Here is a 20,238-nt window from a genome sequence, read left to right as displayed (position 1 = left end):
TGCCGGTAGTTCCAGTGTTAAGTGCAATTCTTAATAAACATTATCCGCGTCTCACGCGAGAAATTACTCGAGGCCCATTGTCAACCGCGATTCCCAGCGCACCGAATGCACCTTTGCATCCGACGTCTCTCGGTCGGCGTACAATGGCTACCGGGTGTCGAATCCGAAGAAAAGCTCCGCGATAGGACAGGTATTCGACAGCGATATCTGGTTTGTCGAGGATCGAAGTCAATGCACCTGGCCAGGCCCTGCACGGACCGAACCGACCCAACTCGGCTCGTCGGGCCGATCCTTAAACCGCGTCTCCCTCTTACGCAAGAGAAACGCCTCGGCCGTTTCACTCGCGGTCCTCTTCCTTTTCTTCTCCCCCTCCCCTGCCCCGCTCTCGTCTTTTTCTTTCTACCTGAGCTTGCGGAGCGAAGGCCAGAGGGAAGAAAAAGAATTGGTTTTCGTCGGAACGTAGCGGCCGGCCGTAACGGCCCCCCGCCATTTTGTCGGCGGCCATAACCCGGCTGGAAAATGTTCCGCCTGCTCGAGGCAACGTTTTCACGTAACCGCGGAAGTCACGGTTCTCGTTGCGTTAACACCGTGTAGCGTGACAATTCTGCGCGATATTCTCTCGTATTTTTAACGTGAGTTTAAACTGCGCTTCGGAGTAGAATCGAACTTCGAAAAATCGCTTCGAGACTTTCTTCTGAAGCCTCTGTTCGATTCTTTGACAGTAACGTTACGGCGACGGATTGTCGAATTTCTACAGCGTCAAAAGTCATGGCATCTGGTGAACATGACAATACACTGTCACGTGAAAACGTGCGTTCGCACGCGCGCAACGCACGCATCTCCCGACGCGATGGCGCGAACGGTTCGAACAGGGAAAGGTACTTCAACCGGTTAAACTGACATTTACTGGTTCTCCGCGTGGACGCGGCCTTGGCATCGCGTTTCTTTCGACTCGCTCTGTGTCGAGGTTATCACGATACTCAATTTCACTATGGCCGCGGCGCGTCTTGCTCGACTGTTACATCGTAGCGAGCGTAGGCTCTCCCGCGTGTCGGCCGGCAACGGTTCATCGAGATTAGATCCGATCGACTGTAATCTCGCCGTTCGAACGACGTCGTCCGGAACCTTATTCGGAGGAAGCCGAATCGCCCATCGAACTTTTACGTTCTAGAAACAGAGGAAACCGCGTGCCGGTCGTTCGAATAATCGAATCCCTCGATTGAAATATATTCCGAACACGAAAGCTTGACGTCTCCGAGACGAGGACACTCGTCCTCAAAGGGTTAATTCGGTTATTTCCATTCTAGTATTTCTATGCGTATCTGGAGCAGGATGTGACCGTTGGTATATTTAGGGGATTATTTGTCAGCGGAGGTCAAACTATTCGCAGAGAAGGACCGCTAATGAAAAGAAGGGTGGCGGCCGTGAAAAAAGCCCGTTGAAAGGATCGGGGAGCCAGGTTTTAGTTCAGCTGACCCTAAGAAGCTACGAAGGTGGTCCGTGTCTCTTTACGGAGTTCACGGCCGTCTTCTTTCAGGGACCATTGGATCGATGCTGCAACAAGATCAGCGGGTGGGAGGGATCGAGCCCGTGCAACCTTTCGCGAAATGCAAAAGGCCGAGAACAATGGTTCATGGAATTTAATTAAGGAATGAGTCCATTGATCACTGCGGTGGAAGATTCCGGCAGACACACGTCCTGTCGAACAGTTATTCCAACGGAACAATACCTAAATGACAAACGATAAGCAGAAAGCAACTCGATTGGAATGAAAAATAAATAGAAGCGATTGAACTGGAAATCATTAACAGTTAGGACGATGTTGTATTATACTATAAAAAGAAAAATTATGAAAGAAATACTATTAGACACACGTCCTGTCAGTTATTCAAACGGAACAATGCCTAAATGATAAACAATAAGCAGAAAGCAACTCGAATCGAGTGAAAAATAAATAGAAGCGATAGAACTGGAAATCATAAAGAGTTAAAACGATGATGTATTTTAGTATAAAAAGAAAAAATTAAAAGAATTGCATCGGCCGGGAATCGAACCCGGGCCGCCCGCGTGGCAGGCGAGCATTCTACCACTGAACCACCGATGCTCACATTCACTTCGCTTTCCAAGGAAAGACAGGAGGATTGCTGCAGTCGTTACATAACATAGAACCCAGGAGTATACACAGGTTGGAGTACAACTGTACTATCCAGTACTACTCTGTCCCTCTTTTCCCGGTTGTACATAGCGGCGAATAAAAGATACAAAGGTACCAGAGCAGAGAACAAAAGAGTAAGTTATTCACAATATCCGAAAATTTCAAGAAAAAACAAAAAAGAAATTGCATCGGCCGGGAATCGAACCCGGGCCGCCCGCGTGGCAGGCGAGCATTCTACCACTGAACCACCGATGCTTATATCCTTGACGTTTCCAGTGAAAGCACAAGCGGACACGTTCAACTTTCTCGTGCTCCATTTGAATAGCGTATCAATGTTAAATTTGTCGAACAGTCGAATCGACTTTGTTCAGTTTCCCGTAGGAACTCCAAAAGCGCGTCTATTGGGATTTCGATTCATTTATACTTTAACTTTTCGCGTTACCGAATCCATTCCTTTGGTAACTCTTTAGAAGATCATTTATTATATTCCTAACAATTCAAAAACTGCAGTAGCGTTAACGCTAGATTCACGGACGTTCTACACTTCATTCCGCTCCTAGAAGAAATCAGAGGAATTGTTCAGGAAGAAGTATTCTCTAATGACAATGATTCCTACGATCGCAATCAAAGTGGACATAAATCGTCGCCGAATAATGCTCGAGAAACTCAATGTCCGTCAAACTGACGGGTAAACTGAACGTAGAGGTACTCCGTTTCTATCCGCATCAAGCTGAAACTTCAACCCGCAGCGCCTTAGAGCGGATTTTCCAGGTAAATCTACATCCCCGTCGCAAGTTCCGCAGAATTCGCATTGTTTGCAGCCTGGACACGATTGTCTCGCTCGCGAATGGCCGCCGATGGCTACAAAAAAGCCCGGTAAAAGAAAATTCTTTGAAAACCATCGGGATAAAGCCCGCCACGCTCCAGTTCACCCTTTTCAGCCCGACCGGCGTCCACGGCGTCGCATTATTTCCCTCTTCCGCGCACGTCTACGATTACAGGACGGCGGTTCGGCCGGGGTTATTTTTCTTTTCCGCGGAACACGGTGCGCCCGCCGTTCCTGCTCGCGAGGACCGGCCGACACATGCACTGACACGCGCGTGCTCCGTGGGTCGCGATAAAGGAGGAAAAGTTTGTTAACCTCGCGGTATCGCGCGGGATCGTTAAAAACAGGCTACGCGAGACCGCCGCGGCCCTTCTTGCGCGTCCGTTTTTGCCGGCCGGCCTGTTTTTTCGCCGGCGCGAGCATGGCCGCCGAAAGCCGTAGACTGTTTCCTAATAAACCAAACAAGGCCTTCCTCTTTTTGCGCCGGGACACTCGGTAACGTGATTAAGCTGACTCCGTTCTCGTCTTATTGCATATCTCGCCGGCTGAACTTCGCGCCGCGCGCGCTCGCTCGCCCCAAGGACGCAACGGTCCGAGGGATCTTTAAATCGAATTTGTAGAATAGATCGTCTGCTGCTTCTCTTCCGTTTTCTTTTTTCCCTCTCCCTCTCTCTTTCTCGCCGTAAGGAGCTTCGTTTTCCATCAAACTGGCTTTACAAGATACTCATGAAATATTCATCCGCCGTAAGACGAGACTCTCGTATCAGCAAAGCGACTAAACCGACCAGCGTCGTTCATTAAAACTTTCTTCCCTCCATTAAGTTCCATTACCCATCGTCAAGTCCGTCGCCTGTAATTCCGTAAGTTCCCGTCCGATCGGCGGATGTCGCCGGACTCGCTTCGCTACCCCAAAAAATCGCGATCGATCCTTTTCTCCTCGCCGTTGCGTAGCCGATCGTTCAGCCGCGTCTTTCTGCCTGTGGTTCCTCGTTCTTGAATGAATCTTAACGCTGAAACCACGAGCCGGTAATTAACTAACATACTTATACCACTGGAAGGTCAACGAAAGTCGAAATATACGATACAACTCGATAAGTTCGAACGCCTGCGCAATTTGAAGGTTGCACCGAGTTAAGTTCGATCAGAACGAATTCGAACCAATTCAGAAGCTTGCGACGCACCGAACGATAGTTCGTCGGAAAAGTTCCTTTTCATCGCGAAGAGCTGCGACGTCGGTTTACCGGTTGGAAGCCGGCGTATCGGCGCGCCGTCTCGAAAGGGTTGAATCGATTCGGGGATCGGCGATGAATCAACGGCGGCAGCCGCTGCATTGTCAGCGTTTATCTTCGATAATCCGCGTCTATGACGCTCGCGCGGGGCTGGAGTCGGCGGAAAAGTGCACGCCGGGAAATAAGAGGCGCAAGAAACGCACCGGGGCGAAATAGTTGGCGAGCCTCCCCTCGCCGGGCGGCGTTATTTCGAGAACTTCGGCGCAACCCGCTCCACTCGAAGGCGAAAACACGCGAGCTGGTATTAATCTTGGAACGTCATCCAGCCGATATTAACTCCGCTCCGCGCTGTCAACGGATCCTCGGACGAATTACACCGCGGTAATTGGATTTATTTGGAGCGAGGCTCGACGCGCGAGTGCTGCGAAATCTCGCGGCGGCCCGGAATTTGCCGTTTCAACCGTGGATTACCATCGATTCGAGGAAACGACTCGTTAACGAACGGTTCCTCGATAACGATCTACGAACGGAAGTTGCCAGACTCGATCGTTGATCTCTGCAAACGATAATTTTCGGTGTAAATGTTCGTTTCCATGGCGTACGAACGAAGAAGCGCTGCGGGAAACGTAGAAGGGTGGGAATAATTGCGAGCACGTTGAACGAGACAGCGTCGATGCACATTTTCATTTCGAAAGAATAAACGGATTCCCTTGGAACGATCATTAACGACACGGCATATTCCGTTCGTGCAGTTGTTCGCGCGATCTGGGCATTCGATAAACTGTCTCCGTGAAATAATCGATCGCCTCGCGAGCGACCTAGTTCGATTCGAACGCGATTTATCAGTTCGGTACATTCAATTCCAGAATTTATCAGTTCGCACGGCGCGGCGCGGCGCCCGCAATTATCCTTCTGTCTCGTAGGGATCGATGCTCGTGAATATTGTAGCCGATTTAATGAAAACTGTGGCTCGCGTAACAACAACCTGTCCGGCATCGACCGGTTCTCCGAGGAGTAATTTTATGGGAGCCGGAACGTTTTCATTAGAATTATCGCTAATAACAGCGGCCCCCGGGCATTTTTTAATACGAATTTCCGTTCCCCCCAGTCAGCTGGAATCGGAGGAGGAAATGAAATTCCGGGGGAGAGAGAAAACCGAGCCGTAATTTCCCTTCCGCGGCCGCGCCGCCCGCTTCCAGCAACAATGGAGCGTGTGTGCGCTATGAATAAGTGATCCCCCTTCGAACGAAAAGTCTAGACCCTGACGCCCGCGTACAGGTGCTGCGGATCCCACGGCTTCGAGGATCCTCGGCGATCGTCTATTCTCGCCTATCCTCCAAGTCCCTTCTATTCTGTTCTCCGCTTACCTCGATTCTAATATTCGAATGTTTATCCGTTTGGACATCGTTCTATCGTCTGTAATTCTCTATACCGACGCAACGTGGCGAATTTCGTTCTAATTCGAAAATTGAACACTTCGATGGCCAGGAATCTTGAGTCCCTTATGTATCGTAACAGGGATGAACGATGTTAGAAACAGTAATTAACTCTTCGTAGAGGAAGATTCGTTGAAATATACAGAACCTTCGGCATCAAGCTAAATTAATAGAAAGGGAAACCACCTAGGTCTCTCGCTGTTTGACTACTCAAATCATTTCTTCGCGTCTTCCGAATACAAACGTTTCATCTTATTAAAACGTCACATTCGTCCGCAAAGGGTTAACAAAGAACGTAGTTCCTATTTCAGTTTCGCTGTGACTATCTTTAAGCGATGAGCTAGCGAAAATAGCAAGAGTCAACGCGTCGTCTGAAGGTGAAGATCGGAGAGTGTTGCAGTCGATGGTCGACTGCGTAAGAGAAAAAGGCATCGAGGACGGTTCTGATAGGTATCTCTCGGAGATCGCTGGCAGTGGACGGTTAAAGAAACGCCGGACTCGGGAATTAAGTTGAGGATCTCACGGAACACGGGATGATCCGACCTACAGCAATAACAATGGTAACGACCGAGGCGTGAATCAGCCTCGCTCGATAAGATTACACAGCGAGGACGGCAGGTGCTTTTCCGCTAGCAACTACGCGCCGCCCAGAACCGGCTCGCCTCTCATGAATTTTAATATGCAAAATGCTTTCCCGGTCGCGACGCTCGGCCCGCTTAAAGTAAGAAACAAAGCCACCGCGAAACGGGAACTCTCCCCGTCGCCGACGCGATAAACAGCGATCCACGAACCACGGGATCGATTATTCCACCGGTTTCCCCTCGATGTTTTCGTCGATTCGTTGAAAGTATCAATTGAACATCTGCTCCGTGATTTCTCCGACAACCGCGCTCGCCGGAGTTATTTCGTCGGGAATCATTTAACCCTTAACGAACCGCAGGTATTTCAGGTTTCATTCAGGATACTTGTTCATTGTAAATATCACAGCAATAACAGTGATAAGAATAAACTGATATTCTCCGCCATATTTGCGGCATTGCATCCAGTAATACTATGCCGCTTATGTCGGCAATGGTCAAGGGTTAAACATTTGCTCCGTGATTCCTCCGACAAGTTGAAACCCTTCGCGGACGAAGATACTTTGAAATATACAAAGTCTTCAAATGAAGTGAGTAACTAAATCATTTCTTTGTGACTTAGTCCTTCGTCCGCAAGGGTTAAGTTTAACCGAGACATAGAACAGCTTCTATACAGCAATAATTCTCTCGCGAAAGGGTCAATCCCGATTCTTCCTTTCTTTCGGAAGATCACGTAAAAAGACTAAACCGCAGGGGCGGCGGCCCTACACTTGTTCCAGCGGCCAAGGAGAGCCCGGGCAGCGCGTGATAGAAATTTTAAGAGCTGTTTACAAGCCTCGTGTTCCCGAGGCGAAATAAAAATATTTTAATTACGGGGTTGCCGGGAGGGGGATGAAGAGCTGGTTCCCCGGCGCGTAGACGTTGTTCGAAGCGGCCGCAACGATCCGCGCGGCCCGGCCCGGCACGCACGCGTGCGCTGAAACCTTGTACCCTGTTTTGTTCGCAAACGGGGGCAAAAAGGAAAGAAATGAATAAGTAAAGCGGCGGACGCGGTGCGTTCGTCCGCGATCCGCGGCGCGTTCTTTCGTAACCGGCCCGATCGGCGGGAGAGCAGGTGTTCCCCGTACCGCTACCGTAACATTTATTCCGCGAGAAAGAGGTCGTGCTCCAGGTGTTTGATCGTCGTTGACACTCGAACAGCCGACCGACGAAAAAGTACGTTACAAATGATCCGGGAGCTTTATTCAATTCCGGCGATCGCGGCCGCGCGAGACGCGCACCTGAAAAATTCAGTCAACGGGAAAGCTCGTTTATTCCTCGCCCGCCGCGCGCCTCTTCACGGATGATGTCCCCGTGTATCCGCGTGTCGTTGGCGATCCTAGTTTCTCTATTGCAATACTATCCGTAAGATGAGATTCTCTGTTACATTCCGCGTGATTCCATTCATCGTTTACTCGTTGCGAACCGAAGCTCCAACTGAATAATACAGTATCTAAAGCTAAGCTGGTAACCGAGCGGTTACATTGACTTTTGACATTTCTCCATAGAACCCCTAATAGTACACCTATCTAGACTTGATTTACAATTCAGTTTGCGTATCAAAGCAATTCTTCAATAATTCAGAACATCTATCGTTCTCACAATTGCGGAAAGTCAGAAGTTATTCCGACTCGTCCAGTAGTTTTACCGTTGATTTAGCAATTGGTACCACTTTGCAACTGACAGCTGCCTTAGGTTATGACCCTTACACTACACGGACAGGTCTGAACTGTTTTACAGAGAACAAGCTTCGAGCAACCATTGGAAACTCTGGATTCTCTGGATTCCCACGAACGTGTCGTCGCGAACCTTTGTCAGGCTCCAATCAGCGAAACCCATCGAACTCGAAAGCCGCAAGATTCCTAGGGCAGCGATAATCGCGCGGGCACGTTTGAGACGTCGCGTAACGCGGGTCTGCGGTCGTTCGCGAAACAGCGGGCGCACACGGGGCAGATGGTGGCTGGGAGTGCACAAAGGCGGGCCGGCGGGACCGCAGGAGTCCATGGGCTGGACGTCGTCCCGTTTCAACCGGCCCGGCGGTCGAAAAACCGACGAGCAACCCTCCGAGAGGGTTGCTCCGCCGTATTTTCGCGTGCCTCCGCTTCCCTCGTTCTCATAAGGTGGCTGCGGCAGATTGCTATTGACACAGGACACTGGAATCCCGTGCCACGTTCCACGGAGGCCGCGTCCGCACGGCCCCATGGAAAAACAAGACACTCCTGACCGGTGTCTTCGGAGGAAATTGAGGAAAGGAGAGACCGGAGTCTGCGGCGAGCGAATCGATGATGCCCAGTATATTGAAAACCGTGGTCTCTTTGTCTTATCATCGTCGGTGAGTTGTCCAGGAAGTTCGAACGGCATTTTGTATGGGGTATTGAATAAATATCGAGCAAGCGTTCGCTGTTCAGACAACTTTCTTAATACTTAGCCAACCGAATGGGATCTCCCACTTTTCACTTAGCAACGTATTGCCTTTTATTCTGTGTATCTTTTCTTTTGTTGTTTGGTAAGTCTTGAAGTGGGATTATTTGCTATTCATGAAATTCTATGTGATAATGGTGGGGATTGTAGTTATGGTTCTTTTTAGGCGGTCGCCTAAGTGTTAACTGACCAACTATCGGTGCTTTTACCTTAGTTGAAAGAATATAGAAGTTATCTCTTGATCGATGCAACTGATATTAATAATTTATTGGGAACACAATTCTCGTGCTTAGTCTTCGTTTACTTCGAAGGTTAATGATTAATAACAGAAGTAACTTATATCTAAATAATATAAATAACACTTAGATTGAATTCAGTTTGAAATTTTCGTCACGAGTCTATTGTAGGTGAAAAACTACCACTATTCAAGTTGAGCAATTCAATTTATTTACATCGAAATTCAATCGTTACACTCTACGTTCCATCGGATTGATTATTAGTTGCACCGCATACATTCGAAACAGAAGCAATCGAGATTGAACCGGGCGCGATGTGTTGGTATCGGGTTACGAATTCCATTCGGAATTCGCTATGCCGGACTTCCGTCCAGCGTCGAGTTCGATTCACGACGCCGTCGCCTCTCGCGGGATAATCGGGCGACTGTATTTTTCTCCGCAAACACCGGGGACGAGATACGATCCCTGCCCGCCCCGCCAGCCACGGTCCGTTGTCTGACGATATTCTTCGGGTCGATGCAACCGGTCCCTGAATTGCGAGACTGCCCGGGATGGGGGTGTATTTACATAGGACGGTTTGTTGCGCTTGGTTTCCAATTTTCGGCGGCGATCCCGGGAGCGTCGACTGTCCACGGGAGAATTCTCCGTAGCCCCTTCCGCGAGCTGTTGCGCCGGCTGATTTTCAACTAGTTTTGCAACGTTCGCTGCGCTGCGCTCTTCGCGGAGGTGCGAGGAATAGTTAACCACTTGCTGGAAATGAATTTAGAGATTCGACAGAGTCTCGAATTCTGTATTTGCCTATTTCACGCAGATGACATTGATTTCGTATTATTTTGTACAGATACATTTCGAAACAATCTAATATGCGTGATGCAACGAGATTATCGATGTGTAAAAGACATTGTTGATTATTTTGGAAGAGAAACGTCTCGACGCGCGTAACACGTCTTTCCAGCGCAAGAGGTTGGGACGAAGGAATGTGTTAAATGGAAATAATCTAGAGAAGTAACGAAAGAAAAAGAAAATTGCTGTTAAACGGGATGCGGAGAGCCGTGAGTTTGATGGAGGAAGACGAAGTTGAAGGAGGAAAGGGAGAAGTGAAAGGAGAAAAGAAGAGGTAGAAGAAGAGAAAGGAAGAGGAGGAGGAGAAAAGAAGTGGTTGCTATTCGAGACATTAAACGAGTCGCTCAGAGGCCAATGCGGTTTGGTCGATCTTCGGATATTTTCTGATTTTTGTCAGTTCTCATGGAATAAACAATGTTCATTTTAGTTATTCAAGGATTTCCTTCGTTGCTTCTAGGTGAGAAAGTCTCAGTTATAGCTTCAGAATATGTACAATCATTTCAGAATGAAGACCATAATAGAAAAATTGAGAAAATTGAGAAAATTAATGTTATGATTGAACACATTCAGAAGCCATAACATAAGTTTCTCTATTTTCCTCTGGTCTTCATTGGCTTCTCGAATGAACGACGAAGAAGAAACTTCGAGTACAAGTTCCACAGAGAAGAGTGCATTATTTCGCGCTAAACGTCCATGAAATTTCACGCGTCCGCGATTGGGTCGATTAGCATAGACGCGCGAGCGTCGCGACAGGCCATCGGAAATACGCGAATATCGGAGAATCCCGAGGCCGAAGGACACCCGGGGACTACGCTCAGAATTTCCATTTCTAGAAGTCACAGCTGCATTGATTCATAAGTAATCCCCTCGCGACGGGTACACACGGAACGATCAGCGCACCGATGAACTTTCAAGGATTTTCCTGGATCGCCGCGTTCCCATAAGTGCCGTTTCCTCGGCGTTACACCGTGTAACCCCGCGGTGGTTCGAGCGAACCTGCGCTTCCTGAAAATATATTATTTCCGCGTGCACGGACTCCCGTAGCGCGAGAGATCCAAACGCAGTTCGAAACGTGCAATTAATGTGGCAAATCATCCGGAGCTTCCATTTTGTAGGGTACATCTCCTTAACACTAGCACTACCGAGTTAATACGATTGATATGTGATCTCTATAAAAATTGTAACAATAGATTATTTTCAGTTTCTTTGGATATTCGTCATAGTACTCGAGTGAGACTATTTCCAAAATCATTTCAAATATTCAAACAAACAAATCGAAACCAGTCATTTTGACTGTTACGTAGTTCTAGTGTTAACGTATTAAACTATCAATTATTCCAACGAATGTTAACGTTAACAGACTTCGTGATTTATTAACAGAAATCTCATATTTCGAGATTCTTTCTTCTTCCACAAGTAGTAGTCGCTTCTCCGAGCATCTCTCTCGATTCACCAGCAGACTCTTTCCCTCTTCTCGTCGAATACCACCTTCCGCGCACGTCGAAGCAAACAATTCGCCGCATCAATCGCGAGGACACGTTCAACTTCGAAATGTAGGCGCGAGAGATGTGTTCGGTGGACACCGTTAAATCGTCGCGAGCCAGGAAACCGTCGACACGATGCAGGAGAGATATGTTCGAAGTCGAACGCCGAGGAACACGTCCCTCGGAGACGTATCTTCCGGTTTACGAGTGTCTTTACCGAGTCTCACGGTTCGCAGTCACGGCGATTCGGATTTCTCGTGAGTCACTGCCACCTACGTTTTCGAGCAGCTGCGGCTAGACTTCCTGTTTCTGCATTTACATTCTACGGCCCGGCCGCTCGTGTCTACGGAAAATCGCGCGCGCCATTTTGTCGGGCGCGATACGCGCGTCGAAGTTACCGGGATTTGCGAATGTAGGCATCAACGACGACGATGGCTGTCTTATATTCTTAGTATTATAAATAAACCAATATAATAATTCCTTCTGAAAGTTTAAAATTTCGAACTCTTCAAGATCCAACTAATTACCAAACAGAAAAGAATCGCTGTTCTTGTCCATCACCGATGTCAAAGTGAGAGTCAACGTGTTCCGATGCTCGAGGAATACATATTGATGCTGTTTCTAGAGAAACAATTGCTTCTGTTCTCCCTCCCCAATTTACCAGACCGTCTTTCGTTCAAATCTTTTAAGCAGATGCTTCTGTTAGTTTGAAACTGTCTTTGCCGCCTTCCTGCGTCATACTCGGCCAACCTAACGGCGACGCGATAAATGTGCGGCCGGCAAAGTGTTAAGGGTCAACAACTCACGAATCTCGCGGTGTCCGACGAAGGGGTCATTTTCGTCCACGGTCGTGCGTTGCGCGGAACGGAAACGCCCGCGCTGGAAGAACGGAAGGAACTCGACGCGATACGGAGAGGACTTTACGAGCGCGGCTAGATTAAGAGGCCCGATAGATTGCTCGTGCCGGGCCGCGTGTCCGCGGACGGGCTTTACGATTGAATTCTGATGGAATCAACACAATGGCGGGCCGTTAAATCGGGCGCAGCCGGGAGAGTAACGAGGCAGGGCGAGCGAGGAGGCGAACGTCCGCGGTTGTTTAACGAACGCGTTCAAGGCTGCGGAATCGAGGAAGAATTCTATCTTCCCGCGGGAACTCTCCATTTTTCGTTCGCTTCGTTCGAAAGGTACCTGTCGTTCCATTCCGTGCATACATTTCAAAGGAACCTATTCTCGCGCAGGGTCGCAGGTCGCCTGAAAACTGTCGAAGCAGCCTCGATGCTCGAGTTTCCCCGCGTTACCTCCGCTATCCTTGTTTCCATCTTGACGTATGGCCGTAATTTGACAGGGGACGGGTTCCCGGGTCCGAGTGGGAAGAAACCGAGGGCCTTTCCCTAGGGAAACAGGGCGGAAACGGTCCATCGGTCGGCACACGGAAGGAATTCGATTGTGCTTGGACGCGCGCGGAACCAGCGGCCATATCGCGACTGTTTGCTTCCGTATCATCCTTCCGTCTAACCCTCTATTATTCTACGTCAATAGTTTCTGCTACAATTAATAATATCATAATTGTACTATAGGAAAGCTACTAAGTACTATAGTTTTAATGATTCTCGAGAATCTTCGAATTAATCAGCGAAGCGATGCAAGGTACAGTTGAACTATTCTATAATTCGTCACAATAGGATGTTAAATCGATTACAGTTAGCATCGACAGGATCTATAGATCGAAGGAATAAGAACGCCAAGGTATAGAAATCGTGGAAGTTTGTCGAGCATGTGCGCGGTCAGGCGCCGAAACGCTTCTTCCGGTTTTCGGAGAAAGTTTCCGGCGGACCGGTGAATCCCGCGGCGTCCCGCGATCGCCGAGCGGAAAACGGAAATGGAAAGTTCTGCCGTTAGATAAAGGGGTCTGCCGTGAAAGAGATTAATGAAGACCTGTTTGGTCGATCATATTTCAACGGCGGCCGGCGAAAACTCGCGGCGCTTCCTGCAGGAAACGGAAGGGAGGCTCGAACCGCAGCGATACCGCCGGCTTGCTTCTATTATTCGCACTTTTGTGGCCGTGCTTTTTCTTCCCGGCCGCCGCTGCTGTAACGACGATGCTTGTTCACGGGTGGAGGAATTTTTACGCCCCCGCTGCGCGAACGCAACGGTACACCGAGGCAACAATGGCGGTAATAACGTTTACGGGTTACGGAGACGTTCGCGCTGTCCATTATCGAGTTCGAGCGTTCAACGACTGATTAACCATTTTCAACATTTTGAACATTCATTTTCTTGGTGACCTTATTTAACCTCTTGGCCTATGATTTCTTTCTGAACTGTGATCGATACGGCTACTTTGTCATTAATCATTTATTGGAAGAGATGTTATGCCTATATTCCTTTTAAGTATAGTGGTTGATTACAGAGGAATATATACTTTGAATTCGAATTAACAAAGGGGTTAAGGAAGATAGTAAAGTAATCGTTACGAATCTTGACTCCTTAGTTTCTGCTTCATTCAGAAGTCAACACTTTTTTCTCATTTTGCGTTGTTGCGATTGCCAGGACAGCGATCGTTTATCGTTTCATCGAAGATTGTTCTCGAGTGTCGGAAAATTAAACAGATGCGACGTTCGTCGATTAATCGTTCCATTGCAATTACGTTTGCCTAGAGGAATCGAGGATCGAGTTGAACGAAAAATGAAAGAAGCGAGAACGGTGCACGATGAATAGAGCGATTAGCGGGAATATCGCGGGAGAAGGTTCGATACGGAGGCAATCGCAGCGCCTGACGGTTTTTCAGCCGACGACCGAGTATCCTCGAGCGACCGTTCCAATCTGATCTGGAACTTTTATTTATTATCCAATTTGTCAGGTATTGTTACGGCCGATACACCGATAAATCCGGCGGGGACCTCGCGCGAATCATCGAATAACATTTTTATCGCGAGTCATCCCCAATTTCGTTTCCGGTCGGAACGACGCTCGGAGAGCAGGCGGGCGCGTGTGTCGCGAACGAGTCCGGGTTTGATTGCATTTTTACGAGGCCGGCCCGAGACTTCTTTGCCGCCGTATGAATCGCGCTGCCGCGAATCCGACGGATTCATTTAGCATCGGCGAACTCCATCGATCCCGAGCGTCACCGACGAGCAACGATAACCTCGAATTCGCGCGAGCTTATTGCGCCATTTTGTCGCGTCGGTTCCGTCGATGAATCATTCGTGGGATGTTAACTCGGCGCTCGAAAGAATTGTCCTCGGGGGTAATTAATAAACGATTTGTATCCAGTGAAACTGGAAACTTTGATACGCTCGCTGTCCATCGATCAATCGGCGGAAAAAAAGGAAACGACGCGACGACTCGCCGAGATAGAAGGATTGCGTGTGCACGAGAAATTCTATTTCAAGGAACTCGGCGCTTTCTGGTTTCGAAGGCGCAGAAGAAGCGGCTTGGCAAGTCTGAGCGATTCCGTTCTGTTTATAGTCAGGCTTTATCAGATCCGAGAGACATGGCCTAGTAGAATCCATTTAACACAGATTTAGCCTATCTTAGGCGCGGCCTAGACCTGACCCAGACCTCGTTCGACTTGTACGAACGCGATAGGTTCGACCAAGGCCTGCGATGCATGGCACAGCCTTAACATTAATACTCTCTGCGCAAAGTATATCAGCGTGGACGTCGTTCCAACGAATTCTAGTCCTCTAATCGGGATACTTCGTTCGGAGATCGAAGAGCGATGAATATGGGTCTCTTAACTTAGCTTTCTAATCAAATCTCCCTCTGTTCAATTCTTAACTCTTTGCAATCGGAAGCTTTTCACTAGAAACATGCGACGATTTCCAACGATTATTTCATCAAAATATTCCACATATTGATGCATTATACAAAACTTAATATTACACGTAACACTTTGTAACTTTATATCAAATAAAATGACTGAGAGTCACCACCAGTGCAAAAGGTTAATAGAAAAGGATGAAACTGCATCTTGATCTTTCGTCATTCTAAATTATTCTTATCAGCTATTCCGTTTCATTATCTCTATTACTATCTTTATACGTTGTCAGTCTTTCTCGGATTAATCCACAGACAGTTGATATTTACCAGCGTCTGCAGTTCATTATCATAAGAACGACAGAAACGTCCCCGAGGAATTTAATTAGAAATTATAAATGCAATTCGACGTGACTCGTCGTGGGGTTGGAACACGTGTTCAACGGAACGGGAACGGGAACGAGGATGCTCGCGGTAAGTTCGTTGCTCGACTAACGTCCCGGCGAGGCGTCCTTCTTTATCTCTCGATCTATTCCGATGAATTCTCGGTAAACTGACTGGGCTTGACGGAAGACGAAGGAAACGAACCGGATTCTCAATCGGATCGAACCTCGTTGAACGATGCCCCATCTTTCCCCCACTCCGGCGGCCTTTGTTCGTTTTTCCTCGGTCGCCGTCCGATTCGATCCTCAAAATTGATGGCTCGAAAGCCTTTCCTCCCCCTGCGGTTCCCGATTCAATCGGCATGTCCCGGACTACTCGCCTCGCGATCGCCTTCCGATCGAATCGCAGATAACGGAAGCTCGAATTAACATTCGCGCCGACTTATATACCTCTCCCGGCTCGCATCGCGCTGGAAACATCTTTCGACTCTTTATTTCAGCGAGTTCCAGTCCTCGTGATTTCGCGAATACGACCGTCTCGATTTCTACGTTGAAACGTTGCTTCTGACATGAACAATAATAAGTTTACGTTAACCCTTTGCGGTCCGAAGTGCTCTTGGTTTCTTTAAGGTTCACGTCGACGTTAGTTCATTCAATTGCAGCTTAATATGCTCTATTTATTTATTCAAGAATATTTGAGAGTTATTGAAATGTTACCTTTAAATGGTACAATACTACAAATAAATATAGAAAAAATTGTCAAAACAGGTATAGGAAGGGTTAATAATATTCTGGTCACTTTCTATATAGGTTACCATCCATTAAGCCGCAGTAGCCAATGTTAAGTCTAGGAAGCAGAAATCGAGGAAGTTAATGCTCCGTTCTATAAAAAGGACTATCTCCTAGAAGCAGAGAAATGAGCGAATTCTTGAATAATTAAAAGGAATATTACCTATCCCATTAAAATTTACGGAAATCAACCGCACTGGCTTTCGAGCTGCTCAATCATTCCCCGTGTTTCCTCGAATCGAATGAACGGCGCGCAGCGAAGCGTACAGAAAGTGATTATTTACGATATTTATCGCGTCGCGGGCGTTTTATTACTGACGAGGGGAGAAGACTTCTCCGCGGACTTATCGTAATGCACCTTTTACTGTACGAAGCCCGGGCGCGAGCTGAATCGCGCGACGCTACGATAACCGGTGTGTCATCTTACCGTGATAACCTCGTTCCCGCTGCGAACGAATCCTCGAAGACAGCGGAGAAGTCAGCGTCGAGATAAAACGCCTCCCGGGAGGAATTCTTCATAGACTTTCTTGACCCCCCGTATCTTGACGTGGCGTTCCGATAAACATTTCCGAATGCCTCTTCGAGAATTCCTTTCGAGTATATACCTCGTATCTCCCCTTCGGCGAGCCCCTCTCTTCTTGCGTCAACCCCTAGGCTCTTAAATTATGTCCCTCCCGTTTTTACGGAGCGTCCTCGAACGAACAAGGAAAATATTACTCGGAGAAGATCCGTTTCTCTCGATGGTAACTTCGGAAAATGAAAATTCGGCCCAGACTTCCTCTCCGAGCGATCGGTCCGCGGACACATCCGGAATCTGGCTATCGAAATAGAATCTCGGACGTTAATAGAGGAACGCGCCGCCTAATTTCGAGGCGATGCAGCGAATTTATCCGTGTCAGACAAGCTTACGCATCCTCGTGGACAGCTGTCGCCGCGAGACGCTGAACGCCGCTTGGAAATTTCATTTGATAGGAAAACTGTTAATTGAGTCGGGCTAATAGGCAGAGCGGACTTTACGCAACCCGTGTATAAATATACAACGTGTAGCTATCTGATACTTGGCGCGTGGGCTCGCGGATGCGAGAACTGCGCGAGGCTTTTATGGTCCAGCGAATTTAACCCTCTTTTACATAGTTCGCCGATGCGCGAGGTGCGTCGCGGTGGCATCGGAAGACGACGGTCTTCGTGGTAACGTTGGATTCTCGAAAGTCTTCTGGGATAGTTCTCGCGAACGATATTAGTCTTCGTTAGTTTCTTCTGCCGCTGAATTCGCGTTGCCTTTTATTATTGTTGTATCGTAGGTTTAAGACGGTGGGACAGCGAGTGTTCTAAGGGTCATAAGAGAGAGGGACTCATGGAGAGGCCCAAGGGTTGCTGGGTTTCTTCCGAAGGATACGTAAGCGAGGATGCTGGTGGTGGTGAGAGTGGGGTGTGTTTGAGGATTTGTTGGAAGTGTGAGTAAGAAGAATGCTTGTGGGGGAGAGAATGATTTTTAAGTGATGGTGAGAGATTTTAGAGAGTTGCGTTCACTTGAGAAGAGCTACATCGTTTCTATTTATTTGTATTTTATTCGATTATCTGTTCCTGTGTTTTTTAAAATAAAACACATTGAAAATACCATAAATACCACATTATGGACAATGAACAGGAAACGCAAGAAACGTTCCCCCTCGTTGCCAGGGAATTTATTCGCTAATTATCCGGCAAGGGTTAAGAAGCCGTTATCGATGTTCAATTTGCCGGAGAATCGAACTTGTTTCCCGATGTTGCTCGACGAGTTAGCGTTTCCGCGATGTTCGAGGACCTGTTGATTTTGCACCGGTTCCAACGGACGCGGATCAGCGAGACATTTCCCTAAATAGGGCCGCGGTGTTTTAATAAAAGAAGAACCGTTTCACAGAGATATCGAAGGCTGGTTCCCTCTGCAAAGAAGTCATATTCTAAGTAAACTGGTCCGGGAACCCCGCTGCGGGTTATTCAGCGACTTTGCCAAGCCAATTACTTTTCCACCGGCAGTACCTTGCCCCGGCAAAAATTTCCAGGGCCTTGAAACCTTCTTTCAAACCCGGGAACCGTATGAAAACCATGTTTCCCATTGAGCACTCGCGTTCCCCGGCTCCATAAAATATCACGAGCCCCGTGCCAATTAATTTCGCGTCGGGGAATAATTCTCCCGAGCCTCTGCGGGAAGTCAGTTCGGAAGACATCGGAGTATTAGCAGTTTCCCCGACGTGCCTCGAAGTTCTCTGAAAGCGAAGATCTCCCAAAAACCAAAGCGCTGTCTCGAAAACTCCTCAAAGCGTCCCGTTCACCAACCATCTTCCAAAAAGTCTACGGAGCGTACTCATTCGCTGCAAGCTATGTTTATTATTCTCTTCGTTGCATAACAGAGATCAATCGCTTAACCCTTTGAACTCCGTAGGTTCCAATATCGCACCAGTTGTAATATTGAATATTTTAATGAATCGAAGAAACTACCCTAAAATTATTAGACTTTCCACACACCCAAATTTTGCACTGAGAACGAAAATAAAAGGTCGGAGGAATATTATAGCATTTCTCATTTTCATTGGAGATACTATAAAAATTAGTTGTTGGGATCTCTTGCTGCTCGAGTGATTAAATCAGTCTGCTCTTCCAACTATGAATATTCCATCTCGTCGAAATATCAACGTTCGTCCGCAAAGGGTTAAAGTTAAGAGCAGTTACATCACTTCTTCAGAACTCAGTATCACAAACACGAAATTTCGATAACGATAAAGTGTCGCCGTCCATCAAAGGGTTGAAAGCGAAGGGACTCGTCCATTGGCGACGCTCGGTCCTCTGCGTGCGCCAATCGCGAGCACGCGTCGAGAGCCGAGCGTCGTGAATGGAAGAGTCCCCTCGCCTCTGCTCGCTTCTCGAGGCACGGTCGGCTTGGCTAACGCGAGAACCGCGCGGCAAGGTGAATCGCGGCGCGCCTAGAAATAGCGCGCGGAGTAACGAACCCCATCAGCTGTCCGAGCGGCGGCCCGGAAGTCCTATTACCCCAAAAACTTGGAGACAGCGTCGCGGCTGTCGGTTCCGGCGACCGGCTGGCTGACTAGCGCCGCCGCCGCCGCCGCCGCCGCCGGTGCGTCCTAACGCGCCGGGAAGACCGGGGCGAGCGAGTTTCGCAACTCGGCAGCCTACTCGCATTAACGCCCCGGGGATAGAATTCGCTAACTGTGAATCGTTTCGTACATATCTCTGCGGCCGTGGGGATCGATACGGTCGCCATGGCGACGAGCGAGCTTCCTCTATAGGGATACAGATACAGGGATACATCTCAATACGAGCACGCTCTCTCGCGCCCCCTCTCGCCCCCCTCTCGCTCCGTCGTCTTCTTTCTTCATCCCCCCGGCAGCTCGAACAGCTACCCCGCTCTTTTTTCCCTTCCCTTTCGTCCTAGCCCTCTTCGACCACTCTCCGACCCTTTGTTCTGGTCCTTATGACTTTTTGCCGGCGTTTCCGCCTCCGCCCCCACCTCCCCGCTGCTTCTGCAATCTCTTCCTCTAATTATTTTCGACCGGAATGATTCCGCGTGTCCGAGGAACGGCTGATTCCAGGGTGAATGGACGGGCTCCGCGAGCCGTAGAGTTTCTTGAGACGAGGATTTTCGGATTCCTAGGTTTGTCTTGTCTATCGAGTGTCGGTTCATTCGGTTAATTAATTCCTCGCGATGGCATCTGCAGTCTTCGAGGAATATAGCTTTCGTGTTTGAAATTCAGTTGAATTGATCTCGGTGAGGAGAATATTCGCTTGGAGATTTCACTGTGTACTCTGAGCAATTTTTAATGATCTTTCGGCAACTTAGTATTTTCACTATGATCCAGCTATTCCAGTATGTTCAGTGAAAAAACGCAGGTATCGACTTATCTGACAATGTCGCCGCGGCGGAGACAACGGAAAGAGCTAATGCAAAGACTTCTGTCAATTTCAGTTGTAAATTGATCAACTGTACGTACGTCTGCACAGACTCCTATAGATTCCATCGAAGCGATCTTCGAGCGCTGCTCTCTCGAGAGGAACGGTTGCGATA

General features: G+C 48.3%; 1 protein-coding gene and 2 non-coding genes across 3 annotated transcripts in view; 1 reads left to right on the top strand and 2 right to left on the bottom strand.

The window, feature by feature from the left end:
- The window catches only part of Dora (zinc finger SWIM domain-containing dorado), a gene marked incomplete at its 5' end in the record, with an annotated part of 96,467 nt that overhangs the window by 26,423 nt on the left and 49,806 nt on the right, over positions 1-20,238 (top strand). The window lies entirely within an intron of this gene.
- Positions 2,034-2,104, bottom strand: TRNAG-GCC (transfer RNA glycine (anticodon GCC)). Its single transcript has one exon. It is a non-coding gene; the product is annotated as a tRNA-Gly (tRNA).
- On the bottom strand, positions 2,340-2,410 carry TRNAG-GCC (transfer RNA glycine (anticodon GCC)). Its single transcript has one exon. It is a non-coding gene; the product is annotated as a tRNA-Gly (tRNA).

The sequence above is a fragment of the Nomia melanderi genome, chromosome 9, assembly GCF_051020985.1.
Source record: "Nomia melanderi isolate GNS246 chromosome 9, iyNomMela1, whole genome shotgun sequence".
Taxonomy (NCBI): Eukaryota; Metazoa; Arthropoda; class Insecta; order Hymenoptera; family Halictidae; genus Nomia; species Nomia melanderi.
Note: the sequence above shows the minus strand (reverse complement) of the source record. Positions and strands in the feature narration are given on the sequence as shown.